We start from the raw sequence: 27,569 nt of genomic DNA on the forward strand, positions 1-27,569 counted from the left end.
AAGTCACCTATATGTCTAACCTCTACCTGGTAAAGGTTGGGTGCTAAGTTACTTAGTGTGTGGGCACCCTGGCACTAGCCAAGGTGCCCCCACATTTTTCAGGGCCAATGCCCCGGACTTTGTGAGTGCGGGGACACCATTACACACGTGCACTACATATAGGTCACTACCTATATGTTGCTTCACAATGGTAACTCCGAATATGGCCATGTAACATGTCTATGATCATGGAATTGCCCCCTCTATACCATCCTGGCATAGTTGGCACAATCCCATGATCCCAGTGGTCTGTAGCACAGACCCTGGTACTGCCAAACTGCCTTTCCAGGGGTTCCACTGCACCTGCTGCTGCTGCCAACCCCTCAGACAGGCTTCTGCCCTCCTGGGGTCCAGCCAGGCCTGGCCCAGGATGGCAGAACAAAGGACTTCCTCTGAGAGAGGGTGTTACACCCTCTCCCTTTGGAAAATGGTGTGAAGGCAGGGGAGGAGTAGCCTCCCCCAGCCTCTGGAAATGCTTTCATGGGCACACATGGTGCCCATTTCTGCATAAGCCAGTCTACACCGGTTCAGGGACCCCTTAGCCCTGCTCTGGCGCGAAACTGGACAAAGGGAAGGGGAGTGACCACTCCCCTGACCTGTACCTCCCCTGGGAGGTGCCCAGAGCTCCTCCAGTGTGCTCCAGACCTCTGCCATCTTGGAAACAGAGGTGCTGCTGGCACACTGGACTGCTCTGAGTGGCCAGTGCCATCAGTTGACGTCAGAGACTCCTTCGGATAGGCTCCTTCAGGTGTTGCTAGCCTATCCTCTCTCCTAGGTAGCCAAACCCTCTTTTCTGGCTATTTAGGGTCTCTGTCTCTTGGGATTCCTTAGATAACGAATGCAAGAGCTCATCCGAGTTCCTCTGCATCTCTCTCTTCACCTTCTGCCAAGGAATCGACTGCTGACCGCGCTGGAAGCCTGCAAAACTGCAACATAGTAGCAAAGACGACTACTGCAACTCTGTAACGCTGATCCTGCCGCCTTCTCGACTGCTTTCCTGGTGGTGCATGCTGTGGGGGTAGTCTGCCTCCTCTCTGCACTAGAAGCTCCGAAGAAATCTCCAGTGGGTCGACGGAATCGTCCCCCTGCAACCGCAGGCACCAAAGAACTGCATCACCGGTACCTTGGGTCTCCTCTCAGCACGACGAGCGAGGTCCCTTGAACCCAGCAACTCTGTCCAAGTGACTCCCACAGTCCAGTGACTCTTCAGTCCAAGTTTGGTGGAGGTAAGTCCTTGCCTCCCCACGCCAGACTGCATTGCTGGGAACCGCGACTTTTGTAGCTACTCCGGCCTCCGTGCACTTCCGGCGGAAATCCTTTGTGCACAGTCCAGCCTGGGTCCACGGCACTCTAACCTGCATTGCACGACCTCCTAAGTTGTTCTCCGGCGACGTGGGACTCCTTTGTGCGACTTCGGGTGAGCACCGTTTCACACATCCTCGTAGTGCCTGTTTCTGGCACTTCTGCGGGTGCTGCCTGCTGCTGAGAGGGCTCCTTGTCTTGCTCGACGCACCCTCTGTTCCCAGACGAAATTGGTGACATCCTGGTCCCTCCTGGGCCACAGCAGCACCCAAAAACCCTTATCGTACGATTTGCAGCTAGCAAGGCTTGTTGGCGGTCTTTCTTCAGGAGAACACTTCTGCACAACTCTCCACGGCGTGGGGGATCCGTCCTCCAAAGGGGAATTTCCTAGCCCTTGTCGTTCCCGCAGAATCTCCAGCTTCTACTGTCCAGTAGCAGCTTCTTTGCACCCACAGCTGGCATTTCCTGGGCATCTGCCCATCTCCGACTTGCTTGTGACTTTTGGACTTGGTCCCCTTGTTCCACAGGTACCCTCGACTGGAAATCCATCATTGTTGCATTGCTGATTTGTGTCTTTCCTGCAGAATTCCCCTATCACGACTTCTAGGTCCTTTGGGGAACTTTAGTGCACTTTGCACTCACTTTTCAGGGTCTTGGGGTGGGCTATTTTTCTAACCCTTACTATTTTCTAATAGTCCCAGCGACCCTCTACAAGGTCACATAGGTTTGGGGTCCATTCGTGGTTCGCATTCCACTTTTGGAGTATGGTTTGTGTTGCCCCTATCACTATGTGTCTCCATTGCATCCTATTGTAACTATACATTGTTTGCACGGTTTTCTAATACTATTACTGCATATTTTGGTATTGTGTACATATATCTTGTGTATATTTGCTATCCTCATACTGAGGGTACTCACTGAGATACTTTTGGCATATTGTCATAAAAATAAAGTACCTTTATTTTTAGTATATCTGTGTGTTGTGTTTTCTTATGATATTGTGCATATGACACTAGTGGTACTGTAGGAGCTTCACTCGTCTCCTAGTTCAGCCTAAGCTGCTCTGCTAAGCTACCATTATCTATCAGCCTATGCTGCTAGACACCCTATACACTAATAAGGGATAACTGGACCTGGTGCAAGGTGCAAGTACCCCTAGGTACTCACTACAAGCCAGTCCAGCCTCCTACATTGGTTGTGCAGCGGTGGGATAAGTGCTTTGAGACTACTTACCACTCTTGTCATTGTACTTTTCATAAGAGAAAAATATACAAAACAAGTTCAGTGTATGTACACCTACCCAAAAAGTTTAGCATTTCTTTTCTCACTCTTTTTCTAAAGTGCTGAAAAGTACTTCTAAACTTTCAAAAAGTTCTTAAAAAGTTTAAAGTTTTTTTTCTGTCTTTTCTAAAAGTTCTGACAAACTTTTTATCCTTTTTCTATCACTTTAACTCTTTCTAAAATGTCTGGCACAGGCCAAAATGTTGATCTGTCCAAACTTGCATATGACCACCTTAGCTGGAAAGGAGCAAAGAGTCTCTGTGTAGAAAGAGGTTTGAGTGTAGGGAAGAATCCTTCTTTGGAATTATTGCTTAACATGCTTAGAGAACAAGATAAGGCCAGAAGGGCCCCATCTGTTGAAAAAGTAGCTAATGGTTACCAATCTGATCCAGGGACTCCCCTAGGAAAAGATTCAGGAAAGAAACTTCCTAGCCTGCCCAATACTAGACAGCCTAGCATAGTTGGTACTGAGGTTGAGTCACACCATACAGATAGTGTTGTTTCACATCATAGCAAGAGCATTCATTCTCACCACAGTAGAAGTGATGTTTCTGTTAACCAAGCTGTTAGCGTGCCTTCTGTAAGGGACAGGTCTCCTTCTGTCCATTCTCATCATGCCTCTGTTTCTAGACATGTCCCTCCCACCCACCCTGATGACAGATTGTTAGAAAGGGAGTTCAATAGATTGAGAGTGGAACAAACCAGACTGAAGCTCAAAAAGCAACAGCTGGATTTGGATAGATAGTCTTTAGAAGTAGAGAAGGAAAGACAGAAGTTGGGTTTAGAAACCCATGGTGGCAGCAGCAGTATTCCCAATAGTCATCCTGCAAAAGAGCATAATTCTAGGAATCTGCACAAGATAGTTCCCCCTTATAAGGAGGGGGATGACATTAACAAGTGGTTTGCTGCACTTGAGAGGGCCTGTGTTGTACAGGATGTCCCTCAAAGGCAGTGGGCTACTATCCTATGGCTATCATTTAGTGGAAAGGGTAGGGATAGGCTCCTTACTGTGAAAGAAAGTGATGCCAATAATTTTACAGTTCTTAAGAATGCACTCCTGGATGGTTATGGCTTAACCACTGAACAATACAGGATAAAGTTCAGAGAGACCAAAAAGGAGTCTTCACAAGACTGGGTTGATTTCATTGACCATTCAGTGAAGGCCTTGGAGGGGTGGTTACATGGCAGTAAAGTTACTGATTATGACAGCCTGTATAACTTGATCCTGAGAGAGCATATTCTTAATAATTGTGTGTCTGATTTGTTGCACCAGTACCTGGTGGACTCTGATCTGACCTCTCCCCAAGAATTGGGAAAGAAGGCAGACAAATGGGTCAGAACAAGGGTGAACAGAAAAGTTCATACAGGGGGTGACAAAGATGGCAACAAGAAGAAGGATGGTAAGTCTTCTGACAAGGGTGGGGACAAATCTAAAAATGAGTCTTCATCAGGCCCACAAAAACACTCTGGTGGGGGTGGTGGGCCCAAATCCTCTTCAAATCAAAACAAAGAAAAGAAACCATGGTGCTATTTATGTAAAATAAAAGGCCATTGGACAACAGATCCCAGTTGTCCAAAGAAAAGCACCAAGCCTCCTACCACTACAACCTCTACTGCTACACCTAGTGTCCCTACTAATAGCAGTGGTGGTGGGAGCAAACCTACTAATAGCCAATCCAAGGGAGTAGCTGGGCTCACTTTTGGTAACTTAGTTGGGGTTGGTCTGATTAGGGAGACCACAGAGGCTGTGTTAGTCTCTGAGGGGGCTATTGATTTAGCCACCTTGGTTGCTTGTCCCCTTAACATGGATAAGTACAAGCAACTACCCCTAATAAATGGTGTTGTGGTTCAGGCCTACAGGGACACTGGTGCCAGTGTGACTATGGTCATAGAGAAACTGGTCCACCCTGAACAACACCTACTTGGTCACCAGTACCAAGTAACCGATGCTCACAACAACACACTTAGCCACCCCATGGCTGTTGTAAATCTCAACTTGGGGGGGGGTTACTGGTCCAAAGAAAGTTGTGGTAGCCTCAGATTTACCTGTAGACTGTCTACTAGGAAATGATTTGGAGACATCAGCTTGGTCAGATGTGGAGTTGGAGGCCCATGCAGCAATGCTGGGCATCCCAGGGCATATTTTTGCTTTAACCAGGGCTCAGGCCAAAAAGCAAAAAGGACAGGGAAACTTGGATCCTGGAACAATGGACCAAGTGCTCCCTAAAGCTAGGGCTAGTAGAAGTAAAGCACTTCCTACTATCCCTCCCTCTACAGTGGATTCTACTTCTGAGGAAGAAGAATTTCCACCCTGTGCAGAACCTACACCAGAGGAGCTGGAAGCAGACACTGCTGAGCTTTTGGGTGAAGGGGGGCCTGCCAGGGAGGAGCTGAGTGTGGCACAGCAAACCTGTCCCACACTAGAGGGTCTAAGACAGCAAGCTGTCAAACAAGCTAATGGGGATGTCAGTGACTCTCACAGAGTTTACTGGGAGGACAACCTCTTGTACACTGAAGCAAGGGATCCTAAACCTGGAACTGCCAGGAGGTTAGTGATTCCTCAGGAGTACAGAAAGTTCCTCCTAACTCTAGCCCACGAGATTCTCCTAGCTGGACATCTGGGACAAATGAAAACTTGGGACAGGCTTGTTCCCTTGTTTCATTGGCCTAGAATGTCTGAGGACACAAAAGAATTTTGTAAGTCCTGTGAAACCTGTCAAGCCAGTGGCAAGACAGGTGGCACCCCAAAGGCACCCCTTATCCCACTGCCTGTGGTTGGGGTTCCCTTTGAAAGGGTAGGTGTTGACATAGTTGGCCCCCTTGACCCTCCTACTGCTTCAGGCAATAGGTTTATCTTGGTGGTAGTGGACCATGCCACAAGATATCCTGAAGCAATTCCTTTAAGGACCACTACAGCACCTGCAGTGGCAAAGGCCCTCCTGGGAATATTTTCTAGGGTGGGCTTCCCAAAGGAAGTAGTATCAGACAGAGGAAGCAATTTCATGTCTGCTTACTTAAAGGCCATGTGGAAGGAGTGTGGTGTGACTTACAAGTTCACTACACCCTATCATCCACAAACAAATGAAAGGTGAAAATCCTAAATTATTGAGGTGGTCCATATCCCTACAGGGAATGGACTATACAGTGGAACATAGACCTGGGAGTAGCCACTCCAATGCAGATGGACTCTCCAGATATTTCCACTTAGACAATGAAGACTCATCAGGTCATGGCTAGTCTTATTGTCCTTCGTTTGGGGGGGGGTTGTGTAGGAAAGTACCATCTTGCCTGGCATGTTACCCCCATTTTTTGACTGTATATATGTTGTTTTAGTTGTATGTGTCACTGGGACCCTTCTAGTCAGGGCCCCAGTTCTCATAAGTGTGCCTGAATGTGTTACCTGTGTTATGACTAACTGTCTCACTGAGGCTCTGCTAATCAGAACCTCAGTGGTTATGCTCTCTCATTTCTTTCAAATTGTCACTAACAGGCTAGTGACCAATTTTACCAATTTACATTGGCTTACTGGAACACCCTTATAATTCCCTAGTATATGGTACTGAGGTACCCAGGGTATTGGGGTTCCAGGAGATCCCTATGGGCTGCAGCATTTCTTTTGCCACCCATAGGGAGCTCTGACAATTCTTACACAGGCCTGCCACTGCAGCCTGAGTGAAATAACGTCCACGTTATTTCACAGCCATTTTACACTGCACTTAAGTAACTTATAAGTCACCTATATGTCTAACCTCTACCTGGTAAAGGTTGGGTGCTAAGTTACTTAGTGTGTGGGCACCCTGGCACTAGCCAAGGTGCCCCCACATTGTTCAGGGCCAATTCCCCGGACTTTGTGAGTGCGGGGACACCATTACACGCGTGCACTACATATAGGTCACTACCTATATGTAGCTTCACAATGGTAACTCCGAATATGGCCATGTAACATGTCTATGATCATGGAATTGCCCCCTCTATACCATCCTGGCATAGTTGGCACAATCCCATGATCCCAGTGGTCTGTAGCACAGACCCTAGTACTGCCAAACTGCCTTTCCCGGGGTTCCACTGCAGCTGCTGCTGCTGCCAACCCCTCAGACAGGCTTCTGCCCTCCTGGGGTCCAGCCAGGCCTGGCCCAGGATGGCAGAACAAAGGACTTCCTCTGAGAGAGGGTGTTACACCCTCTCCCTTTGGAAAATGGTGTGAAGGCAGGGGAGGAGTAGCCTCCCCCAGCCTCTGGAAATGCTTTCATGGGCACACATGGTGCCCATTTCTGCATAAGCCAGTCTACACCGGTTCAGGGACCCCTTAGCCCTGCTCTGGCGCGAAACTGGACAAAGGGAAGGGGAGTGACCACTCCCCTGACCTGTACCTCCCCTGGGAGGTGCCCAGAGCTCCTCCAGTGTGCTCCAGACCTCTGCCATCTTGGAAACAGAGGTGCTGCTGGCACACTGGACTGCTCTGAGTGGCCAGTGCCATCAGGTGACGTCAGAGACTCCTTCTGATAGGCTCCTTCAGGTGTTGCTAGCCTATCCTCTCTCCTAGGTAGCCAAACCCTCTTTTCTGGCTATTTAGGGTCTCTGTCTCTTGGGATTCCTTAGATAACGAATGCAAGAGCTCATCCGAGTTCCTCTGCATCTCTCTCTTCACCTTCTGCCAAGGAATCGACTGCTGACCGCGCTGGAAGCCTGCAAAACTGCAACATAGTAGCAAAGACGACTACTGCAACTCTGTAACGCTGATCCTGCCGCCTTCTCGACTGCTTCCCTGGTGGTGCATGCTGTGGGGGTAGTCTGCCTCCTCTCTGCACTAGAAGCTCTGAAGAAATCTCCCGTGGGTCGACGGAATCGTCCCCCTGCAACCGCAGGCACCAAAGAACTGCATCACCGGTACCTTGGGTCTCCTCTCAGCACGACGAGCGAGGTCCCTTGAACCCAGCAACTCTGTCCAAGTGACTCCCACAGTCCAGTGACTCTTCAGTCCAAGTTTGGTGGAGGTAAGTCCTTGCCTCCCCACGCCAGACTGCATTACTGGGAACCGCGACTTTTGCAGCTACTCCGGCCTCCGTGCACTTCCGGCGGAAATCCTTTGTGCACAGTCCAGCCTGGGTCCACGGCACTCTAACCTGCATTGCACGACCTCCTAAATTTTTCTCAGGCGACGTGGGACTCCTTTGTGCGACTTCGGGTGAGCACCTTTTCATGCATCCTCATAGTGCCTGTTTCTGGCACTTCTGTGGGTGCTGCCTGCTGCTGAGAGGGCTCCTTGTCTTGCTCGACGCACCCTCTGTCCCCAGACGCAATTGGCGACATCCTGGTCCCTCCTGGGCCACAGCAGCACCCAAAAACCCTTACTGCACGATTTGCAGCTAGCAAGGCTTGTTGGCTGTCTTTCTTCAGGAGAACACTTCTGCACGACTCTCCACGGCGTGGGGGATCCGTCCTCCAAAGGGGAAGTTCCTAGCCCTTGTCGTTCCCACAGAATCTCCAGCTTCTACTGTCCAGTAGCAGCTTCTTTGCACCCACAGCTGGCATTTCCTGGGCATCTGCCCATCTCCGACTTGCTTGTGACTTTTGGACTTGGTCCCCTTGTTCCACAGGTACCCTCGACTGGAAATCCATTGTTGTTGCATTGCTGATTTGTGTCTTTCCTGCAGAATTCCCCTATCACGACTTCTAGGTCCTTTGGGGAACTTTAGTGCACTTTGCACTCACTTTTCAGGGTCTTGGGGTGGGCTATTTTTCTAACCCTTACTATTTTCTAATAGTCCCAGCGACCCTCTACAAGGTCACATAGGTTTGGGGTCCATTCGTGGTTCGCATTCCACTTTTGGAGTATATGGTTTGTGTTGCCCCTATCCCTATGTGTCTCCATTGCATCCTATTGTAACTATACATTGTTTGCACGGTTTTCTAATACTATTACTGCATATTTTGGTATTGTGTACATATATCTTGTGTATATTTGCTATCCTCATACTGAGGGTACTCACTGAGATACTTTTGGCATATTGTCATAAAAATAAAGTACCTTTATTTTTAGTATATCTGTGTATTGCGTTTTCTTATGATATTGTGCATATGACACTAGTGGTACTGTAGGAGCTTCACTCGTCTCCTAGTTCAGCCTAAGCTGCTCTGCTAAGCTACCATTATCTATCAGCCTATGCTGCTAGACACCCTATACACTAATAAGGGATATCTGGGCCTGGTGCAAGGTGCAAGTACCCCTAGGTACTCACTACAAGCCAGTCCAGCCTCCTACATACCTACTCTGCATACAACATATTTAGACCTCATAGGCTGGCCTAAAGTCTGCTTGTCAAAAATTACTGGAAATCCAGTATGCTGGTACAAGGTAACTGTATATGTTTAGCCTCTCAAAGAGGTACCTGAGGAGCAATGTATTTTATATTTAGGTATTTTCAGTCATGTGTTTTCTAATAGCTATGAAAAATATTTTATTATTCATTTTAAGCTTGTATTTTAATTTTCAATATCAGAAAATCTATAAATGGCACTAGTTTATTATAGGCATCTTCATTTCCAAGAAGGTACACATTAGTACATGTGCACTTTCAAAGTAAAGAATGTATTATTTCATTTAATTAAAGCTTGATAGTATTTTACTTGACCTGGATAATTCTATTGCGTGGAACTACCTATAAGTAAGGCAAAGTCAGCCCCATGAATTGTAAAAGTAGAGTGTTGATTAGTCTACATTTTCAAATAAACGAGCAGTGCTAGTATACATTGAATGATTTGCTGCCAATTTGTATTGAAGCCATTTTTTATTTACCTGAATGCCATTGTCATAAGAATCTGTTAACATACTTCTAACTAAATAAGTACAATAAATGTCACTTCTTGGATACAAATGTAAAACACACAGCTCCATTTCCCCCCTCTTCTTATGGGATGATAATATTGAGTTTTTAATGATTAGACATTGCTAGATAACACTAACAATTCATAAAAATGTTTATACTTGCAAGAAAAGTTTTGCAGTTGGCAACTTCACATAAGCCTTTTATAAATTGCCACCATCCAGTATCCCTTCTTCCTTATAAAAGTTATAAGAACTGGAAGATGGGAGAGGAGAGTGATTTCTTACAATATATTTTTAAACAATGATAAAGAAAATACTCCTGTAGCAAGAATTCTAGTTCTCACTATTAACCTGTTCACAACCCAGCGTGCTTTGACTTCCTTTACTTTCTCTTACAACACTGAATAGAAAAGGGTTGTGACAAGTTTATTTCGGTTCTAGTAAATAGCAAAACAGAGATATGCAGGAAAAATGTAGGGGTTCCTGACAAAGCTACATTTTCCATCTTCGCATGGCAGCTAGGCAGAGACTACAGAAAAAAAAATCAATTCAGTTGAAAAGAAGAGAGCATCTGACACATTTAGGCCCATATTTATACTTTTTGAAGCAAACCAGCGCTGGCGCTGGTTTGCGTCAAAATTTTTACCGCCGGCTAACGCCATTCCTACGCGCCACGGGGGCGCCTTATTTAAGGAATGACGTTAGCCGGCGCTGCGGACTGGTCTGAGTAAAATGTGGGTTGTGCGTCAAAAAATGGTGCAAGTCAGGTCTGAGGCAAAAATCATGCCTCAAACCGGACTTGCGCCATTTTTTGACGCACAAGCCCCATTGAAATGACTCCTGTCTTAGCAAAGACAGGAGTCATGCTCCCTTTCTCAATGGCCATGCCCAGGGGACTTATGTCCCCTGGTCATGTTCATTAGGCACAGTGGCATGTACGGGGGTCCAAAATAGGCCCTCAATGCCATTTTTAAAAAATTAAAAAAATACTTACCACAGCTTACTTGTACTGACCTGGGATGGGTCCCCTCATCCATGGGTGTCCTCCAGGGGTGGGCGAGGGTGGCAGGGGATGTCCCTGGGGGCCGGGAAGGGCACCTCTGGACTCCTTCCACGCCCACAGGTCCCTTAATGCCTGCCATGACCCAGGCGTTAAAAAACAGTGCACATCAGGCTGTGTGCCGTTTTTTAAAGGCCCACCCCCTCCTGTGCGTCAAAATGACATAGGAGTATAAATAAGGCGCACAGGCCTTGAAGTCATTTTTTTGGGCGGGAACGCCTACCTTGCATATCATTAACGCAAGGCAGTTTCCCGCATCCAAAAAATGATGCACACAGTGGAATTATGACGTCCGCGGGGTCGGGCGTCAGAGTTTAAATATGGGACAAGTTTTGCGCTGAATGTGCGTCAAAATTTTTGACGCACATTCGGCGCAAACAGAGTATAAATGTGCCCCTTAGTCTAAAGAAGGCTCCTATGTTCTACATGATAGGCTTCAATTGGTTTTCACTTCAGGGGGATCAATAACCACACTTTTCCAAAGAAATGGAGGAAACAAGACTAGCAATCACAACCAATACTGGAAAAGATCCCAGTGACTGTTCTAACTATAGGTCAATTTTATTGATTGATGTAAATCTGAAAATGTTGACAAAAATCTGGGCAATCAGGCTGATAAGGCTGTTCAATGTCGACCTCTAATGAACAAGTTTAGTTCAATAAGAATGGTATTTATATTGCAACACTAGGCCATTAAAGTATAATATTCAGGAAAGAAGGAGGACATCACCCATAGTGCACATTTCGATGCTGAGGTAGCCATCAAGCCATGTAAATGAGGGTTTAAAATTGGCACACTAGCCAATAACTACATTCTTAAAGACATTTATACAAAGATGCCATAGCAAACAGTCTAACTAATCTACTATCATGATAATCATTTAAAATCTTTAGGGCAATAAGCTGGTGCGCCCGCTAGCAAGACTCATATAATATGTTATGATAATAGCAACAACTATCAGCACAAATCATACTCATCAAAGGTTAGCAATAGGAATTGTTTTACAGAGACTTTTTTCCTCTTTCAGAGAAGCCAAGAACTTAGGAGCAGAAGGTTTAACACTTTTTGAGATGTGTTTTTTTTTGTGAAGCAATACGAACCAAAACCTCAGATAGCAAATTATTAACAGTTTCCATATCAGCATTAAGAGAGCCCTTTAGTCTCAGCAAAATGGGCTGATGGGTCTCAGAAAGAGGAGGTTTTGAGATTTTGTGCTAGGCTCTTGACAGTTTTGTGCCACTTCATTAAGTTTTTCATGCACCGTGATGTTAAAAGAGAAAGGCATCAAAAAAGGTCACACCAAACAATTTTGAAAACAGTCTTAATTTGAAAATTGAAAATGTTAGAAAAATAAGACCTAGTGAGCAACCTGTCTTAGGTATACGTCCAAAAACTAATTATGTTAGATTGGCACCTTCTAATGCTGTCTTAAACTGATTGGCTGCAGTACAATTAGGATCATTCATGAGTAAGTTAAAGTCATCTAGACAGTACAGTTGCTCAACTCTGTAATGATATTTAGATTTAGCCATCATTTGACCATTGACTCCATTTTGAGTGACTCTCTCTTGTGCCCTGCTGCAGTTGCAGGGCACCACAAGTATTTTTCCTTCCAAAACATGTTTTGCTGGACAGTGCTGGAAAATATTATGTGAGAGGCAGACTAGATAGGAGTTCACAAGGCTGAGGCTGAGGCTGTTCTTATCAGAGGAATGTACAAGTCTGTCTTAGAACAAACATTGGGAGCCTGGCCAGCTCCTAAGGGTGTCGACGCAGAAGAAGTACAAGCAGCATTTAATTTCATAACAACGATAAGGGGGAGGTTTACTAGAACCTTCTTCTTGAATTGGTTTAAGGTATAAAAGACGGGGAAACTTGGTGCTAACTCAGGAACTCACCTGTGGATCTCTTGATTCCAATCAGGGGTCTCCTGCTTTTGCTGATCGAAGGTTGCCCAGTCCGGCTGGTGAGGATGATGAGTCAACCCCCATCGTGATACATTTTAAAACTTGAATTTTTAGCTTACATATACATACTCTGTTGCTATTTTGCATATTTCTCTTAAAATCTTGATCCCTTGATATATTTTTTTTATCTTTGTATATACACATGTTCTGATGCATGTGAGTTATATGCTTATTCTCATATATTTATGTGACTTTTATTTGATATTTGGGAAGCGCCTTAATAAATTAATGAGTGCTGCATTCTTTTGGCAGTGTGTCCTCTTAGCTTAAGTGAGAGCAATACAACTGCTTATCTCAATTAGGTATTCTCCACTAGCCCCAGCCTCGTTCAAATTCTTCCTCACTAATCACTTACTGCAGTACCACTTCCTCTGTTATGGTGACGTGTGTAGTTACTGAGGGCACAGTTTTGGGCCCTACTCTCATTAATCTATAAAATGTCCCTTTGACCTTATCAAATCAATCTTTTGAGTTTTAATTTGTGGTATATGCAGATGACACCTAGTCACCTTCTAAGGTAAGCTTCTTGAGATTCAAACTACATTTCAGGACTGCATGAGTGCAGAATCCACTTGCATAAACCCTTAGTGATGACCTGAATATCTCAAGCTCTGCTTGGCGGTCTTTGCAACTTGACCCAATACCAAATCATACTATTTTATTCCAAAATCTAAGGGCTTGATTACTATCTTGGAGTATGGGATACTCAGTCACAAAAGTGGTGGATATCCCGTCTGCCGCATTATAAGTTCCATAGGATATAATGGAACTTATAATACGGCGGACGGGATACCCGTCACATTTGTGATGGAATATCCCATTCGCCAAGCTCGTAATCAGGCCCTAAGTGTTTTTTTGACTCCTTACCTTTGTTTAAGACCATGTTAATAAAGTCACATCAGACTGTTTCTTTATTAATACAATACCTAGGATAGTTCACCCTATTCTTTTGACAATTTTGCCATCAGCAAGCTCTCTCAGTTTCCAGATAAATTACCATTTCCTAGGTGCTCCAAACATAGGGGGTCATTACGACCCCGGGGGTCGGAGACCGCCAGGGGTAATGTAGCGTCCGTACCGCCAACAGGCTGGCGGTACGGAGGCCCTCATTACGACCGCAGCGGTAGCGCCGCGGTCGCACCGCCGGGGCCGGCGGTTTCCCGCCATTTTAGCCCCGCCAGTGATAATCCGCCAGGGCAGCGCTGCAAGCAGCGCTGCCCTGGGGATTATGACATCCCTACCGCCAGCCTGTTTCTGGCGGTTTGCACCGCCAGTAAGAGGCTGGCGGTAAGGGGTGTCCTGGGGCCCCTGGGGGCCCCTACACTGCCCATGCCACTGCCATGGGCAGTGAAGGGGCCCCCTAACAGGGCCCCGGCCAGCTTTTCACTGTCTGCATAGCATAGCAGACAGTGAAAAGCGCGACGGGTGCAACTGCACCCGTCTCACGGCCGCAACACCACTGGCTCCATTAGGAGCCGGCTCCTATGTTGCAGCCTCATCCCCGCTGGGCCGGCGGGAATGTCATACTGGGGGCGGCGCGAGTGCGGCCGCATTGGCGGCCGCACGGTGGTTACCGCCTGGCGGGCGGCAGTAGCCGCCCGCCAAGGTCGTAATGACCCCCATAATCTTGAAACATCTTCAATTAGGTTAATATTCTGCATCTCATCCTATTTTAAATCTCCTGGCAAGTGCTTCCATTTCTAACCACCTAAACATTCTTCTCTGGCTTCCCATTTGTAAACATATGCTCTCCTAGACTCCCTGCATTTGCCCATTTGCTCTTCATAGAACAGGTCATTCTTTTCTTCAGGAGAGGCTAATACTCTACTCTAAATAGATTGGTGAGATCTAGCAAATCGTTTTTGCTCCATCGTCTTAATCCCTTTGCATTTCTTCATCAATTCAACACTTTTCTGTTTCATTTATTAATTCTATGAAAGCCTTGAGAGTAATGTGCAGACAGTTTCTCTTTACATGATCCCTCATAGGCAGGGCAGCCTCTGGAGTAACAGCCCACTTAAAAAATATTTAAATAAATAGGTGCTGCAAGAAGTTCTGACACTGAGCATCGTTACCATGGTGTAAAAGTTAGGAAGCACTATTGTTGCATTATGACTGGTGTATAATACAAGAAATTATGTGTGGCAGATGGTGAGAAATCCTATCTCTTTATGGTTATGGTGGCAGCTATATCCTTTTTGGAGAGACTGAAGAGGGGCCCACCTGAGGGCTAAATATATGAATCGTTTTTCTGGATTAATTATCCAAGTTTTGTAGTTGGAAAACAATGTTATTGCAAAAGCTTTGCATTGGTTGGGGATACTTTATGTAAGAAATTGGGTTACTGGTTGAGGGAGTGAAACCATTTTTCGAGCAGCAACCTCATTTTTTCTCAGGGTAAAGTCACAAGCAAACCCTAAATTAATCTGTGCCCCACCCTCGGGTAGCTTGACAGAGAACTGTCAGGCTTAACTCAGAGGCAATGTGTAAAGTATTTGCGCAACACTTCAGTCAGTAACACATTGAAAACACCCCACTAAAGGATGCCACAATACAGTTAGTTACATAGTGTAGTTTTAATAAAAACAAAACAAGATCAAAATGACAAAATTCAAATTATTAGACCCGGAGCTATTGAATTTTAAGGTTTTTAGTGAAAATAGCACCAAAAGGCATAAAGCACCAACTATGGATATCTAGTTGTGCCGGACCGTAACAAATTCACAAGTTCAGACCAACCACAATGGAGCATATGCCAGCTACAGGGACCCAGTTAGGCCCGCTAAACAAAAGTACCTTCAATCCTGGTTTGAGGGGCGTTGTGTGGATCTGCATTACAGATGCATCACTCAGTCAAGTACTACGTCAGTTCCGAGATGAGGCGGTGCTACGGTGTGACGGCCTACATCATCATCGTTGATCCCATCAGCAGGGCTTGCGATGCGAAGTCCAGCATTGAGGATGGGGCATGCAGTTGGGGTGATGCATAAGTCCCGAAGACCTGTGGGGCAGTGATGCGGAGTCTGGCATTGTCGTCAAGGCTGCAGTCAACAAGGGATGTGAGTGTCCATGACAAGGATGCGCTGCACATTCAGGGAGATGTAGCAGTTCCAAAGAGATGATTTGCAATGAGGGTCTTTGGGATAGATCCAATCCACGCAGCAGCTGGGATGCGTTGGTTCTGCTCAGGTTCGCTGAGCGGAGATGAGTCTGTTCCACTGGATCCACAAAGGCTGCAAATCACCTTAAGCCCACTTTCAAGGGTCCAGGACTGGGTGGCACCATTTGGCAGGTTAGACTCACAGATGGCAGAGCTCAGGTGCAGATGCAAGGTGGTTGGAAGCCAGTTATGTCCCTAAAGCTTCCGATCAAGAAGCCAGCCAAATAGCCTTTGGAGTCAATCTGGGTTCAAGAGATGCAGGTGCAGCCCTTCTCAGGCAAGAAGGCAGCAGGCAGCATGTCACCACAGCAGGGCAGCAGTTCCTTCAAAGCAGCAGTCCGGCAGGGTGACAGTCCTTGTAGAAGCAAGTCAGCTTCCTGGCAGATAATCCACAAGTCCAGAAGAGTAAAGAACTGGTGGTGTCTGAGGTCCAGTCTTTATACACATTGGTGCCTTTGAAGTGGTGGAGACGTTTTTAGAGGTTCTCTTTGAAGTCCCCGGGGATTCTGTCTCACGTTCCCTGGACCCTGACTAACTACAGGTGATATTCAGCCCTTTGTTTGGAGGCAGGGCACAGCCTGTTCAGGTGTAGGTGGGGCTGTGCCAAGCTCCGCCCTCTCATCCTGCCAGTGATGGTTCATCCAGGCACACCAAAGCTCCCTCTTGTGTGTGGGTGTCTAGGAGGAATACACAAAGTGCAACTGTAAGCTATACCTAGTCATGTGACCAACCAGAGACAGGCTACTGGCACTAAATGGCTGTGTCAGGAAAATGCCAACTTTCTAAAAGTGACATTTTCAGAATTGTACTTTAATGTACAACTTCACTATAAGTCAGGATTTTAAATTGTGTTTCCGGAGACACCAGATATGAACTGTTACCTATTCCCGTTTGAAAATTACACCTATAAGCTGTAATACTGCAATTCCAATGTTATCCAAGGGGAATGATAGGCCTTGCGGTAGTGAAAAGGGATTTTAAGAGATTTTCACTACCAGGACATGTAAAACTCAAAAGTGCATGCCCTACTTGTTAAATACATTGCACCCTGCTCTCTGAGTTGTCCAAGGCCTACTGTAGGGGTGACTTACATGTAATAAAAAGGAAGGCTTGGGACTGGCAAAACGTTTATTTTGCCAGGTCAAAATGGCAGTTTAAACTGCATACACAGGCTCTGCAGTGGAAGGCCTGGGACATGTTTAAAGGTTACACAATTAGTGCTGCAGGCCCACTAGTACCATTTAATTTACAGGCTTGGTGTGCTTATTCATCTCAATAAGATCTATTGAAGTACAAGCTGAAGGGAAGAGATGAAGCATGTATCAAAATCTGAGAGCAGCGACTTCAAGTGAAAGACAAAACTTATGATTTGAATTTGAGTCAGATTGTTGAAAGGTCTATGCACTTTCATGGAACATGCAGTGATGTATGAATCTGTCTGCTCTCCTTGAACTTTAATTCCATTTAGAGAGTTTAAGAGTGTATTATTTTACATCTGCTTCCATCTCAATAGCAATAATAACAAGAATAACTGCATGTTCCAGAATCCAATTATATGATTCAAATAGTGAAACAAAAGTAGGTTAACAAAAAATTAAACACATTATTTAGAGTAGTATATATTGCTATTTTAGTCAGTATGGCTTCAGATGGATGAGGGGATACATTGCAATACTCTTGTATAATCTAAGGTAGTTTTTATAATACTCCAAAAGGGTGCAACCATTTCAGTATGGAGGTGAATTAGGTGGATCCTATGCCAAGTTTATTTCAGTGGAGGCTTATATCATGGTCTCTTGTTGCTGAATACATTTAACTAGAGATTCAAGAAGGACATTAGTGTGACCTATGTATCCCAAGTAACACAACAGAGGCAGTACCATTTCTTTCAGATGTGTTTTACAGGGAAATAAGAATGTTTATAAATGCTGCTAGTAAGTTATATGAGTAAGAGCAGATTTCATGTATAATACCTTTTTTTGGCAAATACCCATTTTTTTATTTTAAAATCTCATGGTTTAGCATCTGTAGTGAGCGAAGCCTTCTGAACAATCCCAGCCAAATGTGCTCTGTTTAGAAGAACAACCATTTTTATTGTCATCTTGTGATAATATTTTGATAGAGAGTTCTAGCTGCAGATTCCTCACCTTTTTAATATTTCCCCAGTGATCAGACTAGATCTGGAAACTTTTCAGCAGTACCTTGGCACTGTGCATCTCTCAAATGATATTGTCCCACTCCAAAACATATGTGCAAAGCCTATACAGGCACCTCACCTGTGCACCGATGTTGATGACTCCAAAGGCCATCAGTGACCGTGAGGCAAATCTTTATATTGCCAGGCATAAAAAGAATCCTGGGACTCAAGATCACAGTCTGCATCTAAAATTCCCATTGCCAGAGTCAACTGAGCCACTCTAAAGGCCAGTCGTTGTCATGGTCTAAATTATCAGGTCTATTAAAAAAGAAACACAAGAAGTCTTAGCAGGATGCCACCCTCTCATGTCTCTTGCCTTCGTCTGAGCAGGAGTGGGGGTGGTACCACAACTCTTGATCTCGGTCCCAAAGCCGGCAGACTTTGAAGACAATCCTGCAGCTGGTTCTAATACAATCCAAGTTTCTGAGGACAACAGCCACACCACATCAGATCGCAGAGTTCAGCGCATATATGGTCCAGCTCTTTAATTCTTTGCCAACTAGCTCTGTCACACCTTTGGTCCCAAGGAGCAGAGAGACCATTGGTCTGCAGTACCGCCAACATGTTCACCCTCTGCGCTAGTTGGATCCTCTGATCCCATCTTGCCTCTGGCACGAGTCCCAAAATAGCCTTTAGGTTCATGGCCTACACCCATCCCATGCACTTAGATGCCATCTCCATTGATGCCAGAGGAGAAGGTCCAAATAGTTTTCATCGACTTGATGCTGGCCCAACCTCGACCGAAGCTGCACCTGATTCCACCCAAGGTGTCACTTCACACACATGGATTACCGCCTCCCCAAGGGGAAACACACACTCTGTACTCCTTTTTTCATACAGACTCAGATAATGAATATGAGTTTGCTTAACCCCTACCAGGATGACAATTGGTACAATGGCTTACGGGAGGCTGGTGGTCTCGATACCTCCCCAGAAACAGGCCTACCCTGTACCAGCCATGGAGAAATCATCTTCCTATGCCATAGTAATAAGTAGGGAAACCAAACTACTTGAACTCCAGCTCCCCATCTTGGCGGTTAAAACCAGTGTATTGATAGAAGTCCTCCAACCACGGCAAACATCTTCTGAATCCCTTTCTGCCATTTAATAAGGCACTGATGGATGCATTACTGAAGACTTGGGCAAAAGCTTGTTCTGCCCCCCTGTCAATCAACAAATTGTCAGGCCCCATCGCTCATCTCCAGGCAACCCTGCTTTTCTCTTGGGGCACCCTTACCCCAAAGGTCTAGTGGTGCAAGCATGCACAAAAAAGCCTAGCTCCAACACCTTACCTACCAATCTCCCACACAAGAAATCTAAGTAGGTGGAAATGTTTGGGAAAAGTGTGTGCTCCTCTACCACCCTGAAACTCTGATCAGTTAATGTCAGTTGCTTGTTGGGACACTACTCCCACACCCTTTGGGGCTCTGCAACACAAGTCCTCACTAGTGTGCTCTGAGAACCCCAATGTGTTCTTACTCAGATGATTCAAGACAGTTGTGATGCAGTCATGCTCACTAGTAATTGTGGCCGGACCACCACTGATTCCACTGGGCGGATCACCAGTGTTGCAATGCAGGGTCATGCATGGCTGTGATCAGCTGGGTTCTCAAGCAATGTCCAGTGATCCATGATGGTATTGATTCCCTTCTAAGGGACTCACCTGTTTGGAGACAAGACTGATTGCACTCTACAACACTTTGAAGATAGCCAGGCTTCCGAGCACTCTCTGGGCCTGTCCATCACACCTCGCCAACAGCAACAATTCTACTGTTCCTTTTGCAGATATGGTAGAGGTACCCCATTCTGTTAGCTTCTCCAGCCTCAACAAGGAACACAGACATTTTGCAGTCAAGGCCAATAGTGCCGACTGTCCCAGTAGCCAAGGTCATTTATCAACTCAGACTACCCTCCCCCTTCAGCCCCATCTGCCGAACCTATTTAGTGTGCGCTTTCAGGAGCACAGCCACCCGGTGGGAGGCAGAATCCATTGATTCTTCCCAGGTTGGCAGGCAATAAAATCGAATAACTGGGTTCTACAGATCACTCACAGGGGATATATTTCCCTGCTGCACTTCCCACCACCCCCCACCAACTCTCGGAGAACCATCTCTCCATTTGGCAGCAGGAATTGCAAGCCCTTTTAGAAAAAGGGCCTGTCAAGAGGGTGCCAGTGCCAAAAGTAGGACATGGTTGTTATTCTCGCTACTTTCTGGTGCTCAAGAAAGATAGAGGTCTGCAACCTATTTTAGAGCTGCAACCTCTCAACACCTTCCTCTGGAAAGAGAAATTCAAAATGCTCACCCTAGTCTTATCTGCCCTCTATCGTGGTGACTGGATGGGTGCATTGGAGCTGCAGGTTGGCGGCTTCCAGCACTACTTGCGGTTTGTGGTGGATCAAGGGCATTTTCAGTTTACGGTGCTACCCTTTGGCCACAACAATGAGCCTTGGGTGTTCACTAAAGTGATGGTGGTGGTAGCCGCATGCCTTTGAAAGTCATGGGTGCCAGTCGTCTCCTATGACGATGACTGCATGTTTAAGGCAAGCTGGTCCCAGGCAGTTGTCAACCACCTTCCGACTATGGTGACTCTCCTGCCATCCTTGGGGTTCACTATCAATGCCCCAAAGTCACATGTGACTCCTTCTCAGGCACTCTCTTTCATCGTAACCATTCTACCCACTGTTCGGTTTCTTGCCTCTCCCCTGGGAAAGAGAGTCTAGGATATTCAGGCTATGATCCCGATCTTTCAGCCTTGACAATTTAACACCTAGGGAGTTGGTTAAGAAAGCTCTGGCACTCAGGAAACCTATTTTTGAAAATACACAACCTGGGTCCCTTCATATGGTCGGATTGAGAAGTGATGTCCCAACCCCTACTTAAGGTTCAGTGAAGGAGTATGAATTATTGGAATATCTAAATGTTGGCTCCTCCTGTTTTCAAAATTGAGGACTGGGACACAATTTTCCATCTCCAATGTATAGTTGTTTGGGGTGTAACTTTAGTTGATGAAATATTTCATTGTTAGTTTTTAATAATATATGTTGTATTGTGTGTGATATAAGTTCTCCGTTAGCCGTGTGGGCTTGCAAATGTTTTCGCTAACTGCCTTGAATATCTTAGCCCTTTCTTCCAATGTTTGTGACATGTTATGTTGACATTTTACAAAAGCTCTTTGATGAAAGTGAAAAAAACAAAATTAAAATGCGTACATGTTAATTGACTTACAGGACCATGTATGTGAAGGAATTGTGTTGTAAATCAATGTCAGTATCGTTTTTTTGTTTGTTTTACATCTAACAGTAGCCTAGCCTTACTGACAATACACAGGCCCAACCCCTTTGTTCATCTTGCTAGTATATGGTAGGGCATGTAAGTTTAGAGATCCCAGTAGAGTTAATGCACTTAAGTGGGCATTGCTGTGGTGTCTGGTGTCATTTTAATGTCCAAATTCCACTTTGGGAATAAAGGTACTTTCAAAGTCCAAAAGTATGTTTTTATTAAATTTAAGTCACCCTACGGTCTGCCCTCGGGCCCCAAGAGGAGAGAGCATTGTTATAAAAAGCAGGGACAATATAAAATATGCTATTTTATCTCCTAATAAGGAAAAATAGCCAAAGTTGTTTTTCCTTATTGCAGTGCTGTTAGCCCCATAGGGTAAATGGGAAAGCTTTATTAAATTTAATAAAGTCTATGTTTTGATTGGAGCTAGCCAGACATATATAATATTCAAAGTATCAAAATATTGGTTACAATAAATACACAACCTTGCCACGCTTGGATTTATTATGACTATGAGAGGAAACTAGTTTTAGAACTTACTATCCTGAAGTTACCCAAAGCAGCTCTCTAGCAGCGTCTTCTGAGTGGTCAGACTTTTACAGCCTGAGCGAAGCGGCTACCTGAGTAGGTGTAAAAAGGCCTGGCGCTGCAACAATACAGCCATTTGGTGGGAGGAGATTTGCTTCCTGGAGAAGCCATGGAGAAGAATGGGCTGGGGCGATACTCTGGACTTTAAAGGCAGAAGAACAGATGTCATAGGACCCAGGCCAGGCCCCCCCACTTCCTTGATCCCCAGCCAGATGGAAGCCCCCCAATTAGATTAGGAGAGGGTCTGGAAGGGGAGTGTAGGTAGATGTTAGCCACACCTATCAGTTGGATAGCACAGACACACATATCAAGGAGAGGATTTCTCCATTTTGGTTTTTGGGCAAACAGTGCATTCTGGGTCAAAAGTATCTCACACTTCACAGGAAGGGGTCATAGCAGAGGGAGGTACCTTTACCCATATTGGTTGGGGTCCCCCCCCTTCTGTCTGCCCAGAATTGAGGATAAATATGGGAGAGCTGCAGGACGTCTTCAGAGCACTGCCTGGAACATCTGAAGAAGAAGGATTGCTCTGCTGGACCCTTGGACTGCACTACAGAAGGCTTGCACTCAAAAGGACTGCACCCACTGCACATACAATACTTCACAAAGAAAGGACTGTGCCTAACTGAAAGGAAAGTAAATGGACTCCTTGATCAACAACAGGTACAGAAAAGCTGAAAGAAGTCACCTGCCAAGCCAAAGAAAGGATCATCCCCGCTGACCAGTTGCAACTGGGATTTTCCCGGACTTTGCAGGTGCATTATGGGAAATTGGGTCCTAGCCCCACAGGGGCAATCCAAAGTCTCTAAAATCTTGGATGGCACTACTGGACTCTTGTTTTCCCCAAAGAAACCAAGAAACTGCAAGAATGCTAACTCTAGAAAATTTCTGTAAAGGTTTGCAGAAAAGCTCCAGGAAGAGTCCAGCTCACCATCGAGAGTCAAGCTGCCGACATCAACTAGCTGATCACATTGACTTTGCTGGTTCATCCCACTGAAAAGCTCCAGGCGGACATTGAGAGAGAAGCCATATATGTCTGCTTCTGACCCTCCTTGTTGTTAACCCAGATGATTCAATGCCAAACATTTTACCAAGTAGCTGAGCTGCAGTAGACTGCTGTTGTGGACTCTAACTTCGGATTCAAGAAACTAGAGGACCTGCTGATGAGCCTGTCATTGAGAGAAAAGCTCCAGGAAAAAGACTAGGTCTGAATGCAAACTTTTGAGTGAGACATAATCCACTGCTTATCAGACCCTCCCTCCATTGCGGCTAGCTGAAAACTCTGACTTTGTCCTGTTCCAGCACACCCAGATAGGCATGAGTGGTCCTCTGCACTTGGGGTTTCCAACTTGTCTCTTGCTAAGAGGTGTGCTCCACGTTGAGTGGAACTTGGAACTCTTGTATGCCTTTCTGCCAACAGCACTTCTGCCCTAAGTTCTCTAGAAGATCAGGACCGACTGGGCCAAATATTTCCTAGTGGCTCCATACTGGGCATGGAGAATATGGTATCTGGAACTCCTGGACTTAAGCATTTATCCTCTGATCAGGCTGCCCCTCTGGGAGCAACTGCTATTGCAGCAACAGGCAGTGTTCTGAACAGAGTTTTGCAATCTCCACCTTCATGCTTGGAGATTGAGCTGCAACAGCTGAAGACATTTGACCTTCCTCCGAAGGTGGATGATGTAATCTTGGCAGCAAGGCGTCTCTCGAAAAAAAACTGTGTACGAATGTTGTTGCAACAAATTTGTGGTTTGTTGCAGCATATACCAGATTGACCCCCTCCAGGACAAGTTAACTGACATTCTGCTTGTCTGTTTTGTTGTTTGCCTGACAAGACTTTGCTTTGGGCGTGGTTCAGGCTTATCTTTCAGCCCTCTCAACCTTCTAACATTTGTAAGATAAGCCCTCATTCTTTAAGTCACTAATTGTGATGCGATTGTTAAAATGGCTACAACATATGTTTTCCCCATCTCTCTTTGTATTGCCACAAAAGAACCTTTTCTGGTCTTCACTTATTTGATTTGCACACCGTTGCACAGTACACAGCTGTCCCTTGTGGCTCCTTCCTATTAAGACAGTGTTCCTCATCACAATCACCTCACTAAAGCATGTAAGAGAGCTTCAGTTTCTGTGTGTCAATCCACCATACAGTACCTTCTCCTCAAAGTGGGTATGCGAACACAAGCATCATATTTACCAAAGGTTGCAACGCTTTTCTACTTCGATCATACTATCACCCTGCCAGCATTCTAGGCTGCACCTCACCCCTCTGGGGAGGAGGGGTGCCATCGCAGGGATCCCAAAAGAGTGCTCAGCTTTTACACTGATCGTACTAGAGATCACTGAGTGGACGATCAGCTCTTTGTGGGTTTCTCTGGGGTGAAAAAAGGCCAGGCAGTTCAGAAGAGAACCATATCCCGGTGGATCGTGCCCTGCATTAAGATCTGCTACACATTGGCCAAAAAGCAGCATGCAGAAGAACTATGTGCTCATTCTACTAGGGCCAAAGCTGCTATCACTGCGTCAGCACATGGAGTCCCTGTCCTAGACAAACACCAGAAAGCTACCTGGGTGGCGGGGGTCCCTTCACAAGTTTACACTGAACTATTGTATGGACAGCTAGGTTCACTGAGAGGGTAATTTTGCCCGCTCAGTCCGGCAGGACAGTCTAGTTTGAGTCCATTAACAGACCCTCCTCCAAATAGGTACTGCTATGGTATCTATTCAAAAAGTGAGGCATCTGCAGCTAGGAGTCTCTATCAGAAGAGCAAGTTACTTACCTTTGGAACTGCTCTTTCTGGTAGGGACTCTATCTAGCCACAGATTCTCCACCAACCCTTGCATCCTCCTCCTTCTGTGACTAGACTCTATCTATTAATAGGGTCCTAACTCTAGGAATCTGCACACTGGTCGCAACTAATTTGTTTTTGGGGCTCTGAGTCTGGGGGCACAGACAGCCTCAAAAGCAACTGACATTAGCGTTCAAGTGTAGAACCTATACAGGTTCCGCACGTCCTTTCCAGAGCAGAATGGCATCAGTGCGGAGACACACAGCACCACTCAAAGGCATACCAAGGTACTGCTGAAAAGTTTCTGGACCTAGTCTGTTGCCAGGGTCATATTCAAAAGAAGATAAATCTGTGGCTAGATAAAGGGCTTGCTTTAAATCTTGGTGGAGGGGAATACTCCCTCACAAACATGACAGATACCCCGTCTGCCATATTACGATCCCATTATATCCTATGGAGTTCGTAATACGGAGGACAGGATATGTGTCACATTTGTGACAGACGATTCCCTCCACCAAGATCTAAATCAGGCCTAAGGGCTCTACCAGAAAGAGCAATACCAAAGGTAAGTGCCTTGTTCATCACAGCTCTGTCCACCAGCCTTGTGTTAGGTTGCCCCACATACGCATATGGAGAGTAGAGTGAGGAATATATATTTGTTCTACCAACTCCTAAAACACAGCATGTCCTTTTAGAATGCATGTTTTCCCTAGCAGCCTAATGCAGGACATATTCTCACTCTACATGAAACGCAGTGTAGATAAATAAAATCTATCCTGCGCTTTAGTTACAGTTGACAAATAGCTGGGGACAACATTATCGTAAAGGTCACACATGTAACATGAAACGGTGGATTCATACATTCCCTGGCTCCCCTTTCAGCCTGTCTCTGGTCCATCAGTTCTAGATTAAAATCGACTCTTTTGGCTCTTTATTTTGGACTATTCTTGACATATATACAATATGTGTTTGACCCATTTTTGGTGTTGATGTAACTAGCTCCATAACATTTCTGTCTAATTTGGTTTGCAACTTAATTGCTTATATACCTTAACTATATTGTTGGTTGACTGAGAAAGCCTTGCTGTCTGAGCGAAGCTATCATATGACTATATCACATTGTGCTAAAGTTGGAAGTAAGGTGTGTGAGAATTTTCTAGAAAGAGACCTAGGATCCGGTGCAAATGTCATATTAGTTGTTACCCTTTGAATAATCTTTTACTTTGTCCACTATCACATCAACACCTTCTTGTATCGAGAAGAAAGACATGCTTCTGTCTCGAAGGGGAGTGCATTGTCCAAGGGCATGTATCAGTGGTTTGTGAAGACCGGGTGCTGAAAAACTGAGATGATTCTGGAGCCAAAGGGAGCTGCTCTGTAGAGATGACCTGAACAATAAAGGTTTGGTAAAGCTAGCCATTAAGAACTGCAACTGCATTGGAGTTTGAAAACCTACATCTGCTACCTTAAAAAGTACACCTGCAGTAGTGAATCCTACATTATGCCTTGGCTTTGGGTTGCCCCTTCACCTACCACAGCAGCTCCAGCTGTCCCAGTCTTTTTCAAAGCAGTGACCGAGTCTGAGAAGTCTGACCCTCTTCAATGCTTTATAGTTAGACACATAGGAACCAGAACCACTTCTTGAAGTTAACACCCTCATGCCAAACCTTTGACTACGAGCTGGATGTCCTCTCCGAATGTTGGCTCACGTATACCCAGGTCAGGATGTTCACAAAGAAAGTTAGAATATTACTGACAGAGATCGTTGACTCCGATTGTAAGTTATTTTCTGATTTTCTGGAATTGACACTTTCATAAAAGTATGCATGAAAAGTTGTGCCAGGACCCCGTTCCCTGTCATAGTTCTGGGAAAGTCATGTGACATTCCTATCAGGATCCTATTTCTGTTATGCAGAGTTCACAAAGCGGAGAAATTGCTACAGGTGAAAGAGGACTACCTGTGTACACACACACAGGTAAAATATTCTTCCCCATTGAGAACATCCCTTCCGCTACACAACCACTCAGCCTGGGGGTGATGATTTCCCTACGCACCTGGGAAGAAGACGTAAGACAGGTGATCTTGTTTGTAAATTTACATCTACAACCGAATTTACCTTTGCGAGTACAACACATTATTTTATAGTGTGCCTCATCCTTACTTATAAATGTTGTAATGCAATGTAGAATCAATGTGGTAGGCGAGTCCGTTTTTCTTGTAATTAGAAAAATCAGAGACACATACAAATAGAATATTTTATTGCTAAACAATAATATAACTATTGTGAAAATGTGGACATATTACACTATTTATCTCTTTTCTATGCTTAGTTTAATTTTATTAATTTTGTTTGTGCCACAATTTTGTCCCATTTTATTAAAGGTCGTCACATTTAGAAACATCTAAAACAGTTTTTGAATTTTGTTTACTTTGGAAAAATCAGAAGACATGGCTTTCAGTAATGTCAATTTTTTGTTCATGCTGTTTACGAGAACTGAAGTAAGTCCACAAAATTCTCGGAACTATTTCGATCTCTATTTTACAGTGAGAGAATACAAAAAATGTGCCCAGACATCCTAGAAGCTTGCATGTGAATATGCAAAATGTTAAGAAGGGGGCGCAGTTCTGGATAAAAAGGTTTGACAAGCATTATATTTTAGACTCAATGAGCCACGCTGGTGCTGTGGAACAGATGGAAAGCAGAGACGGGCTGTGAGGACCGAGTAAGAGTGCATGTGAGACCAGCTAATGCAATCTGATGCCTGGGCATTAGAATTGTAAAGGCCTCATTAAGGATTCGGGTCTAAATCTGGCACTGCATATCTACGGTGCAATTACTCAGTGAGCTGGGTTGGAGGCCTGAGAAAGCGTTTTGCTATATACCATTTGGGAAATAATGGGAGCAAACAATTTTCATTCCCGCTTTTTTTGAGTTCCAAAACGAGTGAGTTCATTAGCACTAAAGTAGCAGAAGGTTCTGGCAGAAAAATAATGAAAATATAATTTGCGGACGTTTTCACTCCTAATGCCAATCTCTAAAAATCTTCTCTGCATTCTTCTGAGGTCAGAGGGCAACC

General features: G+C 45.2%; 1 protein-coding gene across 4 annotated transcripts in view; it reads right to left on the reverse strand.

The window, feature by feature from the left end:
• CCDC141 (coiled-coil domain containing 141) overlaps positions 1 to 27,569 on the reverse strand; it is a 646,235-nt gene that overhangs the window by 116,483 nt on the left and 502,183 nt on the right. The window lies entirely within an intron of this gene.

The sequence above is a fragment of the Pleurodeles waltl genome, chromosome 3_1, assembly GCF_031143425.1.
Source record: "Pleurodeles waltl isolate 20211129_DDA chromosome 3_1, aPleWal1.hap1.20221129, whole genome shotgun sequence".
NCBI lineage: Eukaryota > Metazoa > Chordata > Amphibia > Caudata > Salamandridae > Pleurodeles > Pleurodeles waltl.